At 35.7% G+C, this 12,745-nt stretch overlaps 1 long non-coding RNA gene and 2 other non-coding genes across 3 annotated transcripts; 2 read left to right on the forward strand and 1 right to left on the reverse strand.

Annotated features, from left to right (window-relative positions):
- Positions 1 to 1,623: 1,623 nt before the first annotated feature.
- On the forward strand, positions 1,624 to 2,739 carry LOC115446484. Its single transcript, XR_003938923.2, has 2 exons — positions 1,624 to 1,752; positions 2,581 to 2,739. It is a non-coding gene; the product is annotated as an uncharacterized LOC115446484 (long non-coding RNA).
- A 2,288-nt stretch (positions 2,740 to 5,027) lies between these two features.
- Positions 5,028 to 5,100, reverse strand: Trnam-cau. The gene has a single exon. It is a non-coding gene; the product is annotated as a tRNA-Met (tRNA).
- Positions 5,101 to 5,837: 737 nt separating this feature from the next.
- Positions 5,838 to 5,910, forward strand: Trnam-cau. Its single transcript has one exon. It is a non-coding gene; the product is annotated as a tRNA-Met (tRNA).
- Positions 5,911 to 12,745: the final 6,835 nt, after the last annotated feature.

The following is a 12,745-nucleotide window of genomic DNA, read 5'->3' on the forward strand; positions in this document are numbered from 1 at the left end:
GTGTTTAGTTTCTGGATACTTGAAAATCAATTTAGGCTCCATATTTCCATCTCGAATTCATAAATCCAACGGATTGATTCCTTCAAAAAATATCGTCATCAGGCTAGCAGCTGTTTATAACAAGACTTGATGCTACATGCTTCTATAATTGAGTTGCTGATCTTATATTATACTGGATTGAAAGCAAGAGGAAGAAGTAGGGATATGTTTGCCCAATGTCCCTTCGCCGTGAAGTTCATCTGTATCACCTTGAAACCATTCGCAGTAGCACGGTGCGCTCTCAATGTTCTTTCTACAATGTCCAAATTATAGAATAAACTCCCTGCATCGGCATTTTCCATATGTCATGGATCTTCTTGAATGAGGCTTAAAAAATTTTCACCGATGGGTAGGCCGTGACCTGGCTGCCTCTGACATAGGAAAAGTCCATGGAAAGTAGAAACCTTAACATCAGCCAGACTGCTAGTTTGTTGGCCTGCTCAACGTCAATAATAATACATATTATATAATTTGATATAGTAAAAAGTTAAGAAGTTATGTAGGTTAGTTTGGTTTCCAGGAATCACATCGCACTATCCGTTTTTACCCTTGTGTTTATATTTTTTGCATTCTGTGTTTACTTATAATTGGTTGTGCAACTTATTCTAAACTAGCGTATATATTTTATAGTTTTGTAAAACTGTTACAACTGTAATTAAAACCCAAAAAATCACCTAGTGTGCAGTCTCCCTTATGCTTGAATCGTTTTGTTAAGCAGTACACGACGGGTAAAACACATCATCCGTAATTGGGATTCATTATACGATCTTGTTAGGTGACGTTTCGTTCTGAGCAAGGTACACGTAATCTGCTGCATACCGCTTGCTAAATGTAGCCGAGTAGAAGAGTAATTGGAAATTATGAGAGTTAGGTCTACGCTTAATGAGAAACGCTATGACTACCCATAAATAATTGAAACAACAATAAAATCATTGCATAGTACTCCATCTCCACGGCTCCCCTTCCGAGAATAATAGATATAAAATTTCACAATACTGAAAACTGCAATATCTTCAAATCAAACAAAGCTGCTCACTGCTGCTTGACAGAAACAGACAAAGCGGTAGTACGCAAAAATAATTGATCCTGGAGCTGCATTTACGTTTAAAGGCAATAATTATTTCATTAATCAAGAGGCTTCGTGCGACTTATTACGATAATTTGATAGCGGTATTCATATTAGCATTTGTTATCAGATCTGTATCATACACTTCTGAATTCGAGTCTCTTCTACTATTGAGAGGAATAAGGCTAGATCAGTCTCTCATCAAGCCATCATCTCGTCCAGTCATTCATAGCAATAAAAAAAATTACCTCACAGGGTGACTAATATAAGTATAGTTTGATTTTTTTTAATCTTCACACGAAAGGCAAATATGTTACTGACTCAAAATCGGTAGTGTGCGTATAGCAATAAAGTGCAGTATTATTTATAACACTCGAAGTATTGTTGCGTCGTTACAAATTACCATATACCCAATTATTATAAATAAACTAAATAGCCAATTAACCACAAATCTGGCTCATGTGGGAAATTAGTTGGAAAACCATAATGGACCATGAAGATAGTCTGTTATATAAATTCGGTAGTTAAAAGAATGAAATATTTTGTTACAAATAAAAGGTTTAAGATGAAGATTGCTATGATATTGTTACTTATTGCTGCGGTAGTTATAGCTAAGGATAAGCACTCCAAGCCCCACCACGCAAAGGGTATGTGATATTTTTTCATTTTACAAGCCATTTGTCACAAGTAAATTTATTTCTCATACCGGCAATCGCAGCTTTGGACGTCTGCCTGCAAGGTGGACAGACTTGATAAAGGTCACTGGAATACATTGTCATCATTATCATCAGCTCTGTATTATATACTGTCCCACTGTTGGGCACGGGTCTCCTCTACTATTGAGAGGGATTAGGCTTTAGTCTACCACGCTGGCCTAGTGCGGATTGGTAGACTTCACACACCCTCGAAATTCCTATAGAGAACTTCGCAGGTATGCAGGTTTCCTCACGATGTTTTCCTTCACCATTAAAGCAAGCGATATATAATTAACAAACACGCTGGAACACGCTGGTTGGAAATCTTTAGGGGAGGCCTATATTCAGCAGTGGACTTTATCTGGCTGATAATGATTATGTAATTCATTTCTCAGAATAGAAAACACTTATACAGGTAAATAGCCTATTAATCCTTATTTTGGTACCTATTATCTTATACTTATGTCAGCTACTATCGTTAATCGATCCCAATCTCAATCCTCAATCCGATTTCGAGAATGGACCAATCAAAATAAGTCATTATTGTAAGCATGCCAACAAAAACTTTATTCTGAATGGTCAATTTTTGAGATAGTTTGAGAAAATCGTTGATTGAAAACGGCGGTGTGTCAAATTTATTCAGAATTAATTCAGTGGTTTTTGCTCAAACTAAGTAACAATTATCGTAAAAAAACGTAATCAATTGATCAATTAAACTACTAATTAAAACCTATAGGAGTTGTATTCTATCGTCTTAACGTGTCAATATTTTTTTTTCAGTTCTTAAACATGGTTTCTATTGTGATTATGATGCAGAATGTCTCGTGCTCTGTGAGCTCCAGTGCAGCAACGTGGGAGAATACATATGCCTAGAAGGAAGTTGTTACTGTCAGATGCTTGAAACAAAGTAAATACCTCGCTTTTATTGGTAGCTGAGAGTGGATGAAGTGTATTAAATTGATTTTTTTGAATTTACTTATTTATAAATAAATTTTTCTTTTATGCTACATTTTCTACGCTTCTAAGAGCGTGCGCACGCGACGTTTTTACCGAGATAAAGTCGTGCGTTTTTTATACGCTGGAACTCTTTAGGTCTGAATTTCGTCTATTATGTATGCATTAATACGCAGTTTCTAACTGTATCTCGTTTGAGTTGCATGTTAAGCCTTATTGGAAAAACGGTCGTGTGCGCAAGTTCTAAAGGAAACGCATTTAACATGTAAGTCATTATTTACCGTGTAATTAAAACTAAATATAATTACCGTAGACTGTTCTAAATATATAAATATAGAGTACTAGCATTTAAAACATTATTTGAACTTGCAGAATTATATGGTTTATAAATATTTAATGTACATTTTTTATTTTAATGATTACCTGGCGTATCTCTCACTTCCTTACGTTTGATCCCCAGATCGGAAATTACCGCTTGTGTTAGTTTTCGTTTCGAAAAAACACCTGAGATTATCGAAAATTATTTAGATTTGTGTCTGACGTGGTTATCTGAATTCTTCTATATTATGACAGAAATAAGCTTTTCTAAATGCAGGTGCAGTAATGACACCTCGGTCTAACCTATCACAAATAAAGGAGAGAGATGTGTTTAAATTTAGAACTTATTCTTTGTACGTTATACTTCAAGTCAATAAACCTTAAAGTGGATGCAGCAAGTCAACTTGACCCAAATGCGATGTGGAGCAATTTTTCTGTCTGTAATCGTGGCTCGTTTAAGGCCACGTTCGCACGCGCTAATGGCCGCCCTGAGTGGTTTCACGTGTACACCCCACCTTAGCAAGCGGGGTGCCGTTTAATCCCCACTTTTAGTTTTTTACTTACCGTAAGTGAACATTGTATCGCTCTACCACAAGAGGATTTTATTACTAAGGGATTAAAATGGCGAGGAATACTCGCTGAGAGTTTGACATTATGAGCTTAGTTTAGTCTATACATTCTATATTTCTACGGTATGATTTTATTACTGAATTGTGACGTATGTAATGTAGACAAGCACTAAAAAATCTAGAAACTCATCCTTTAAAGTAATAACTATTAAAAAAATCTATTTACTGGTGGTAGATCTCTCATATGTGAGAGTCCGCCTGGGTATGTACCACCTGAATGTCTATTTCTGCCGCCAATCAGCAGTGTGTAGTCACTGTTGCGTTCCGGATTGAGACATTGTAGCCAGTGTAACTACTGGACATAGTAATACTAAACATCTCATGTCTAAGGATGGCGAGCGCAGTGGAATACCAAACAATACTTTATAATTCAAAGTGTTGGATGGTGTTTCTACTGTTTAAGCGCGGTCGTATCGGTTACCGTCAGGCGAACGGCGAGCTAGTCTTGTCATTCAAAGCAATAAAAAAAAACAACAATAATAAATTTGTACAAAATATTCACTGTAAAATTCTCAGTCTTCTACACATCAATTTATAAGAATATCTACACGTTCTTCGACTTCGTTAGGAGTTTGCGCCTAGGGCCTTCTATCGGGTACATCGCGCAGTAACAGGAGCCGTCGATACACAGCTCGTCGACTGAACCGAAGCACCGCCAGCCGCACAGTTCATTGCATTCCTTCCCATCTTGGCACTGAGGCTCGTCGTATACTGAAAAACATAAACTCCAAAAGCTTACGAAGGTGCCATGTTGATAATAATAATAATACGAGCTCTGTATTATGTTTTGTCTCACTATTATGGGCCTCCTGTACTACTGAAAGGGTTTGGGTCTAGTCACCACGCTAGCCTAGGTGGGTTGGCACAGTTGACATACCTTAAAAATTCCTATGTAAATAACAAAAAAAATGCTTTATTCATCACGTAGGCGAATAAAGTTGAACTTGTGATAAATCAAGGTACAAATTATGATTACATTATAATAAATCTTGCAATTAAGTCGCTTATATAACTACATACATTTTATATTAGACATAAAAAGTTGAAAGTAAACAAAGAAACTAGCTCGGACTGGCAGGAAAGAAAACAAATTCTCAGGTATATACATTTCCTCACGATGTTATCCATCGTCGTTAAAAAGAAGGATAATTAAAAAACAATAGACATGTAACTTCAAAAAGTCAGAGGAAGACTCCTTGGGATTTTGAACCTACTGACCTTTGAATTGACATTCCAGTCTCAATCGGTCGATTGTGCCATGCAGATTATTAATGAAACTTTATTATGCAAGAGAGTAACTTAACTTCGCTTTACACAAAAAAAGAATGCCCCAGGTGAGGATCGAACTCACGACCTTAAGATTATGAGACTTACGCGCTGCCTACTGCGCTACCGAGGCTTGTGCAAGGTTGACAAAATTAAGGTATAAACTAACTCTATAATTTTTTTGTTGCCAATTATATGGTTTTGTTAACAATAGTGTTATAAAAACAAATTATTCAGTATATAATAGTTACTCATTGATTTCATATTTTTAGTTCTTCATAATATTATTCACTACCACCTCATTATTATGTGTTAGAGTTTAATTGGATATGTTGTCTTTGGTAAATGATGTGCTGAACTATTAGTAGCACACATATTAAATGCTGTACCTTATTTTGTTTTATTTTATTGAATGATATAATATATGTAGTGCTGTGTATTACAAATAAATATTGCTTGAGTTTCAGTTTCATAATAGTATATTGTTTTTAGGAACAAATTACAGTGTGTGCGAGATGGCTTATCATGGCTCGTATAGCTATCCTTATATATGTCCAAAATCTTTCAAATTGGCCGCAAATTCAAGATTTTTGTATCCTTTTTATCGTAGTATGACAAAGTAGCTTCATTGCATTTAATTTTAAGCCCAAAGAAAATGTTGGCCGGCGACCTTCCTCAGACGTTGGATACAACTATGCCGGCCTGCCTTATTTCTTCTTCCCACTCCGTTTGAATGACCCCACAACAACCCCCAAACAAAAACTATTCCATAGTTATTGTTTTTATTCATATTTATTTTCAGCCAGTTTTACTTACCTTGTTGAGAATAAATTAGTAAAATAATATGAGAATTTTGATAGTCTTGCACAAGCCTCGGTAGCGCAGTAGGCAGCGCGTAAGTCTCATAATCTTAAGGTCGTGAGTTCGATCCTCACCCGGGGCATTATTTTGTAAATTTTGATTACGTTTTATCTAATTTTGGTATAGATGTGTCAACTCGAGTTGGGTTTAGATCGAGTCAACTCGAGTTGAATTCTCTTTAACTCGAGTTTAAATACTTACTTTATTTGTGTTACGAAGATTTAATCTTAAATACATAAAACATAAATACATGATGTATAAATAAATTCCTTTTTTATTGGTGAGTCATTACATTTGTAAAAATAAACCAAAAACAAATCATTACTCAGTTTCATTTTACCCAGTTAATTCGAGTTACGTGAATTTCAACTCGAGTTAGCTCGAGTTGTGTTTATCCCGAGTGTGCACATCACAAAATTTTGGTACATGTGTTTTGACAGTTGAAAGTATTTGTATTAATATTTAGAAAAAATATATTATTATATAATATACCACTTAATGAGACGCGATTTATATGACTCATGAATTAGTGGTTGAAAAAAGCCGTATAGCACATCAATTAGTGATTGACCAAAGCCGTTCGCTTGTTTACGTACTTTCTGTTATAAACCAAAGTAGTCAAAACTTCAAAAAATCCAGTTGCAAAAGAAGGTTCGACAAAGATTCACTTAACGTAAATATTCTGTAAGAGTCTCAGTTGTGAATGATTATCTATTCCTGCTTCTAGACACAACTGTTTAGGGAGATCTATGTATAATAATCTAATGTGAACTTCCCACGTCCAAAATGATGATGGTGATGATACAACTGGCTACGTGTTATATTAAAATAGATATTGTTTAATTTTAAATATTAACTGATTAAAACTATGCTAAGTATGCAATTTTCTTAAGCAGTATTGTATTTATCTCTAATTAGTACATGTATTAGTTATTAAGCCTCTGTAAAGTGTATTAGACTGTTGACGTTCCTATTATAGTAAATGAATAAACAAATAAATAATAGAAAACTCATTAGCTAGTTTTTTTTAACTTCCAAGTACTAAATTAGACATACGGCGAATTGAAATACAAAGAGTTAATTTTAATGTACTGTATTTTCTACCTATTTATTTCTACTTGAAAATCATACTTACCAAAAGGATGACGACTCTTCATCTGCTTACTAGAGTGAGAAGGAAATAGGATGTTATTGTCCTCTCCTGCCATGACCACCACCGCCAGGAGTAACACAACGAAAGCAACCTTCATTTTCAAACGATGATATTGAGAACTGAGGTCGGATATGATTTTACTTTCTTTATATACGATAGTATTGTGCATGGTTGATGCAGAATTATGCTTTAAGTAGTTCAGATTTAATTAGAGCATAATATATTTCAAGTATTGGTATATCGAAACCGTTTCCATATTAATTGATTCATAATTATCTAATTATTACTACAGGTTTTGTTTTGAACTAAGTTATATAAGAGCCTAAAGCGTGTATAGCTTGTAAGTGTAATGTGGTAAGCATTATGTATTCATGTGTAAAAGCAAAGTGCAGTTTTGGGTTCATATTGGAAACATTGAACCCACGGTGATAATTTCCTGGTGGTATGATATTTTTATCCGCTCAGATAGCGTCCACCGTACAAGGTGTAAAACTTGGCACTGCGGTCCACCTAAGTGTGTCATGTTTCGAAGACCGCCTGTGTATATCCAGTTTCAAACAGGCCGGCATAATTGTATCAACCGATGCAGAATAATCATCTCTCTTGAACCCTATTTCCCTTACCATTATTATGGCGTTACATTGCCTTGTCTATATGTATTAAAACAAATGTATGCAAATTATATAGTTTGTTTTACAATAATATTGAAACTTGCCATGACTAATAGCGAAGCGGTCTAATACAGTGCTAAAAAGTGTTTTGTTGTTCTAAGTGTATCAATGCATGATCGGTACATCGCAGTGTAGCGGAAGAGTTTACCATCAGGCTCGTGAGATGCTCGGGAAATCTATTTAGCATTTTGTGATTTTACTTCTGCCATACAAACGCGACAAAATTGTTTATTTATTATATTAGTAGAAAGTAGGATAAATGGTATTTAATAACAATACAAATTACTATGCTCTAGTAAACATTTTATCGTGAACAATTTAAAAAATGTTACACGCATTAACGATACTATAAGTAGAAGGTTCTCACTGTTGATTAAAGTAATGCAACTTGACACATCAACATATGGGCTGTGAGATGGGAGGTCCTGAGATCGCTTCCCAGGTCGGGTAATAGATACGCCTGGTGCTCGGCGTCAGAACGGCATATAAACAATAAAAATCTATCGAAACTTGGAATCATAAAACTTCTCATAACACCCTAAAAACAGTAAGATATTAACTCTCCTAATGGCCTCTAGTTACATGACACTATCCTTTAAACCAGATAATAATGCTGTTGTCGTATGTACTTACAGTCTACATAGTACCCAAACGCAATTAAATATACAAGAGACCTGGCAGCCAGTAAAATTTATTATTCTTAGACTATTGTATTTCACAAGGAGTCTGCTGCAGTAGGAATAATTTCACAACAATATAATAAGATAAAATCTGTTTGTAGAATAAAAATACAAATTACACTCAATCAGAAAACATTTATTATAACCTGAGTTTGAGGTCGGATGTTATCATGCTTGGTGTTAGGGTTACCTAATGTCCCTTCGACATCTTCAGCAGTCTACGTCTAGAAGACTGGATCGGTTCCACCTCACACATACAGGTCCCGTCGATGCATAGTCCCTCCACGGAATTGTAGCATTGCAGATCGCACAGCTTCTCGCAATCTTCTCCAACTTGGCAAACAGGTCCGTCTGAAATAAATATAAAGATATGGGGCTGGTGGCAGGTGTGTGGTATCGAGGTTCTGCTTGGATATCCACAATGACTATTTCTGCTGCCTAGTAGCAGAATGCTTGCACTGTTCTGCTCCGGTTTGAAGGACATTGAGGGTAGCGTAATTACTGGACTTATGAAACTTAACATCCTATATCTCAGGGTGGCGAATAGAGAAGAGTGCCACGAAGAATTTCGTAATTCAAATTTCGAGTGGGCGTTGCTCCAGGAGCGGTTGTATCGCTTTATATCTTCAGGCGAGCGAAATACTTGTCTTGTCATTTTATACTTGTCACTTTGCCCGACTCGGGATTCGAACCTGAGAGTCTACTTCGAAAAACGAAATCCGTAGTTTCGGATGACGGATCACACATTTCGTTACTACGAAGTGTTATGTATCCGATCCGTTCATCGCAATATTTCAGAAATGGAATTTGTAAGAACTTATACCATCCCCTTTTAAAACCATCTGCGAGGAAAAAGATCCACTGCTTTCTCCAAAAAAAATATACGCGAAATTGATCCTACCACTAAAGAAAGGTACAGAACGGTGACGCATCCGAAGTAATTTCGTAGTGAAGTAAAATACGAAGTTCGTAGTTTCTTCGTTTCGGACTGACGTTTCGACGTTCGTTTTCGAAGTAAACCCTCTGAGACCTCAGCGCGATAGTCCTACTGCGCACGCAATTCAACTCCAATTCAATATACTTACCAGCATGTACAGAAACGGTGTGGCTCTTAAGAGACTGTTTGGCGAGCACAGCCGCTGCCAAGAGAAGGACGACGAAAACTACCTTCATGATGAACAAATGAGCTCTAAATGTTTCAAAGAACTGTGATTTCCGACTTCCCGCAGCTTATATCCATATATTACTATGTTTCATGGTCAGTGAAGCATTAATTTGGTAATTTTAATCCGTGTCCCAGATAAGCTCGTAATAGGCGTAAGATTTTTTAATGTTTTTGTTCACAGTTACACGTGTAATGTAATTGGAAAAAAATCTTCATATGCCTATTTTTTTTATATACCTTTACCAAGGAGATTTAATTGGAGTTGGTATACATAGGGTATCTTATATAGTGTAAAGAACTCGAACTGGCGGTTGCCTAACGTTTTCCATCTCCTCTTGCTCCTCTACGTCAGGTCATAAGCCCGGCTAACCCAACATAACCGTCCAGTTACCCCTATGACAAATAACTAGTAGAGACAATGAAAGCAATCTTCATGATGAACAAGTGAGCTCCAAATGTGAATACGTACCACAAGCAACTTCTATATATACCACTGTATTTCAGGGTCAATGATACAGTGTTTTGATAATTTTAATAAGCGTCCTTAATACGGTAATAATGAAAGGGAAGATTTTTATATGGACTGTTTTGCACAAAGACCGTCGAATTTTTATATGAAACTGCTAGCCTGCATGATGCCCTGAACCTTCAGACATTGCGTCTTTGAGTATTCTCTATCTACTTACTGTTAGTTTACAGTCAATAGGGTACCAGGCTCATTTTTGTTCTTTACTATTATGAAATATTTACATAATATAAATTATAACACAGAAGGAATTATTAAAATCCGGTAAAAAATTAACAAGTTATAAGTCTTTGAATTTCGGTGGAAGGGATAATTAACAAGAAATAGAAAAGAGACGAAATACCCACATGTGACGTCATCGGGAATTACGACGCGTGCGAAAGAAAGAGATGAAGCGATACCCCCACATCGCGCCCACTTCTGCACCTAACAATATTTTAAATATGAATTACTCGCTCATTTTTTAACCAATTTTTATGCAGTTTTCGCATGAGTGCTTCTTTTTCGTATTATCAACCATTACATATAGGATAATGTACAAAATCAAGCATAGGGCGGTCCCCTATTTTAGTAAACGATCCCAATGGCCAACTTCACATCGATCGCACCAGTGAACCAAGCATAATGAAGTATTATATACATTATTATTATTGTATATTATCGTTCTTCTCTGGTGAAAGCTGCTTTCTGAAGTGGTGGTAGAGTTAATATTGATGGAATCTAAATAATGTATAACATTTTTCGGATTCAAATAAATCATTTTATTAATATTACGTATTTCTCGCGACCTCGGCCGCGTAAGTGTACTTTTCTGTAACCTAAATAAATATCCCACTGTGCACTTTTACGGAACTTAATTTAGCCTATATTTTAGTCTAGAGCATAGTATCTATGTACCTATTTATATCCAAATCCGTTGATATTTAACAAACATCTAAACAACGGCACAAAACCGTATTTATGACATTAGTAAGATTTTGATTGGTTGATTATTGGTCTTTCCATCCACAAGATAAGAAGATAGAAGATAGCAATAATGTCTGGTGTATAATCACATCATCACATCATCAGCCTACAGTTGTCCACTGCTGAACATAGGCCTCCCCTAAAGCGCGCCACAATAATAATAATATATAATAATATCAGCCCTATATTATATACTGTCCCACTGCTGGGCACGGGCCTCCTCTACTACTGAGAAGGATTAGGCCTTAGTCCACCACGTTGGACTAGTGTGGATTGGTAGACTTAACACACTTTTGAAATTCCTGGTGGTCTGGTCTGGTATATCTTTAGTTATAAATAAACGTTGGAACAGTTTAACGGCTTTGGATGATTTTTAAGTCTGATTTTTAAATAGATGATACAGGTACTATTAATCGCTAAAATAATTATGAAATTTTGTAGCAGAAAAGGCTTTTCACCTGAGTAACCATATAAACTTGACTGACTCGGTGGCGTAGTTCTACTGCATGCACGGTATGGCAGCGATCTGATGTCCTGAGTTCGAATCCCGGGTCGGCCAAGTGATATTTACGTTTTTCTGCTCAATGTGAAATTTATGCCTGATATGGCGATTGGCTCGCCCGCTATCACATCATGGGACCGACTTCATTGGCGAAAAAAGAGTGCCCTGGTTGCGCCTCTGCATACCCCTTTGGAGATAAATGCGAGATGTGTGTGTTGAGGTATTGTTTGCATTTTGAATTCTTCTAAATTTGTTACTTTACAATATCGATAATATTAAGCAAAGCTATGAAAATATTGAGAACTAATGGTGACTTTGCCAAATATTTCAAAGACGAATATTATCAGATGTCTGTCCAAGTTTTTCGTTAAGCCTAGAAAAAAAATTGAGATACCATACAATTCGTTCAATAACAAAATGAGTAGCGGGAAAAAGCCTCAGAATGAGACACTAAGTTGTACACAATTAATAAAAAAATATATACACGAAATGAAAACATTTAATAACTACTCAAAACCATTTTTAAACAAACCATTTAAAACAAAAGAATTATTGTTATGCATCAATGTTTTCATTTTGGGTGCTTCTTCTTGTTTAGGTCCTCCAGCTCGCAGTAGCAGGATCCGTCGACGCACAACGCCTCAGCGGAGTTGTAGCACTGCCAATTGCAGACACGCTCGCAGTCTTTACCGAGAGAACAATCAGTGCCGTCCCGTAGTCCTATAATGTGATAGAGAATAGAATAATTTCAAGTCTTAACAAAACCACCTCTAGAAGTTCGGTTACGTAAATGAAAAATATACAAAAATGGATTCGATGCTTTGGTTGTGATTTTCATTGTCCTATACACATAAAACAAGAATTTCTTATTTTAAAGCTAGAAATATTAAGTAACTTAGATATAGATATAAACATTTATTGTTGCAATAGAGGAACACATTATCACTAATTAAATAATAAAAAGTTTGTAAATTACATATAATAAAAACTCTTGTGTTACGTTTTCTTCCCAAAAAACGACATAATATGAACTTTATTTTTCAATAAATAAAAAATATAATTATAAAGAAAATGTAATTATCTGGTAGACAAGTAAGCAAGCTACATTAAATTAAAAGAAAAATTAACAGGCGACCGAAGCCGCAAACTGTATTATGGGCCTGTATCACAAATTTCTAGTAAATATTATTTTACAGTTATCGTATTAAACAGCTAATGTAGATAGTATTAATGTTATTACCATTTATTTGGAAG

Source organism: Manduca sexta, chromosome 20 (genome assembly GCF_014839805.1).
Source record: "Manduca sexta isolate Smith_Timp_Sample1 chromosome 20, JHU_Msex_v1.0, whole genome shotgun sequence".
NCBI lineage: Eukaryota > Metazoa > Arthropoda > Insecta > Lepidoptera > Sphingidae > Manduca > Manduca sexta.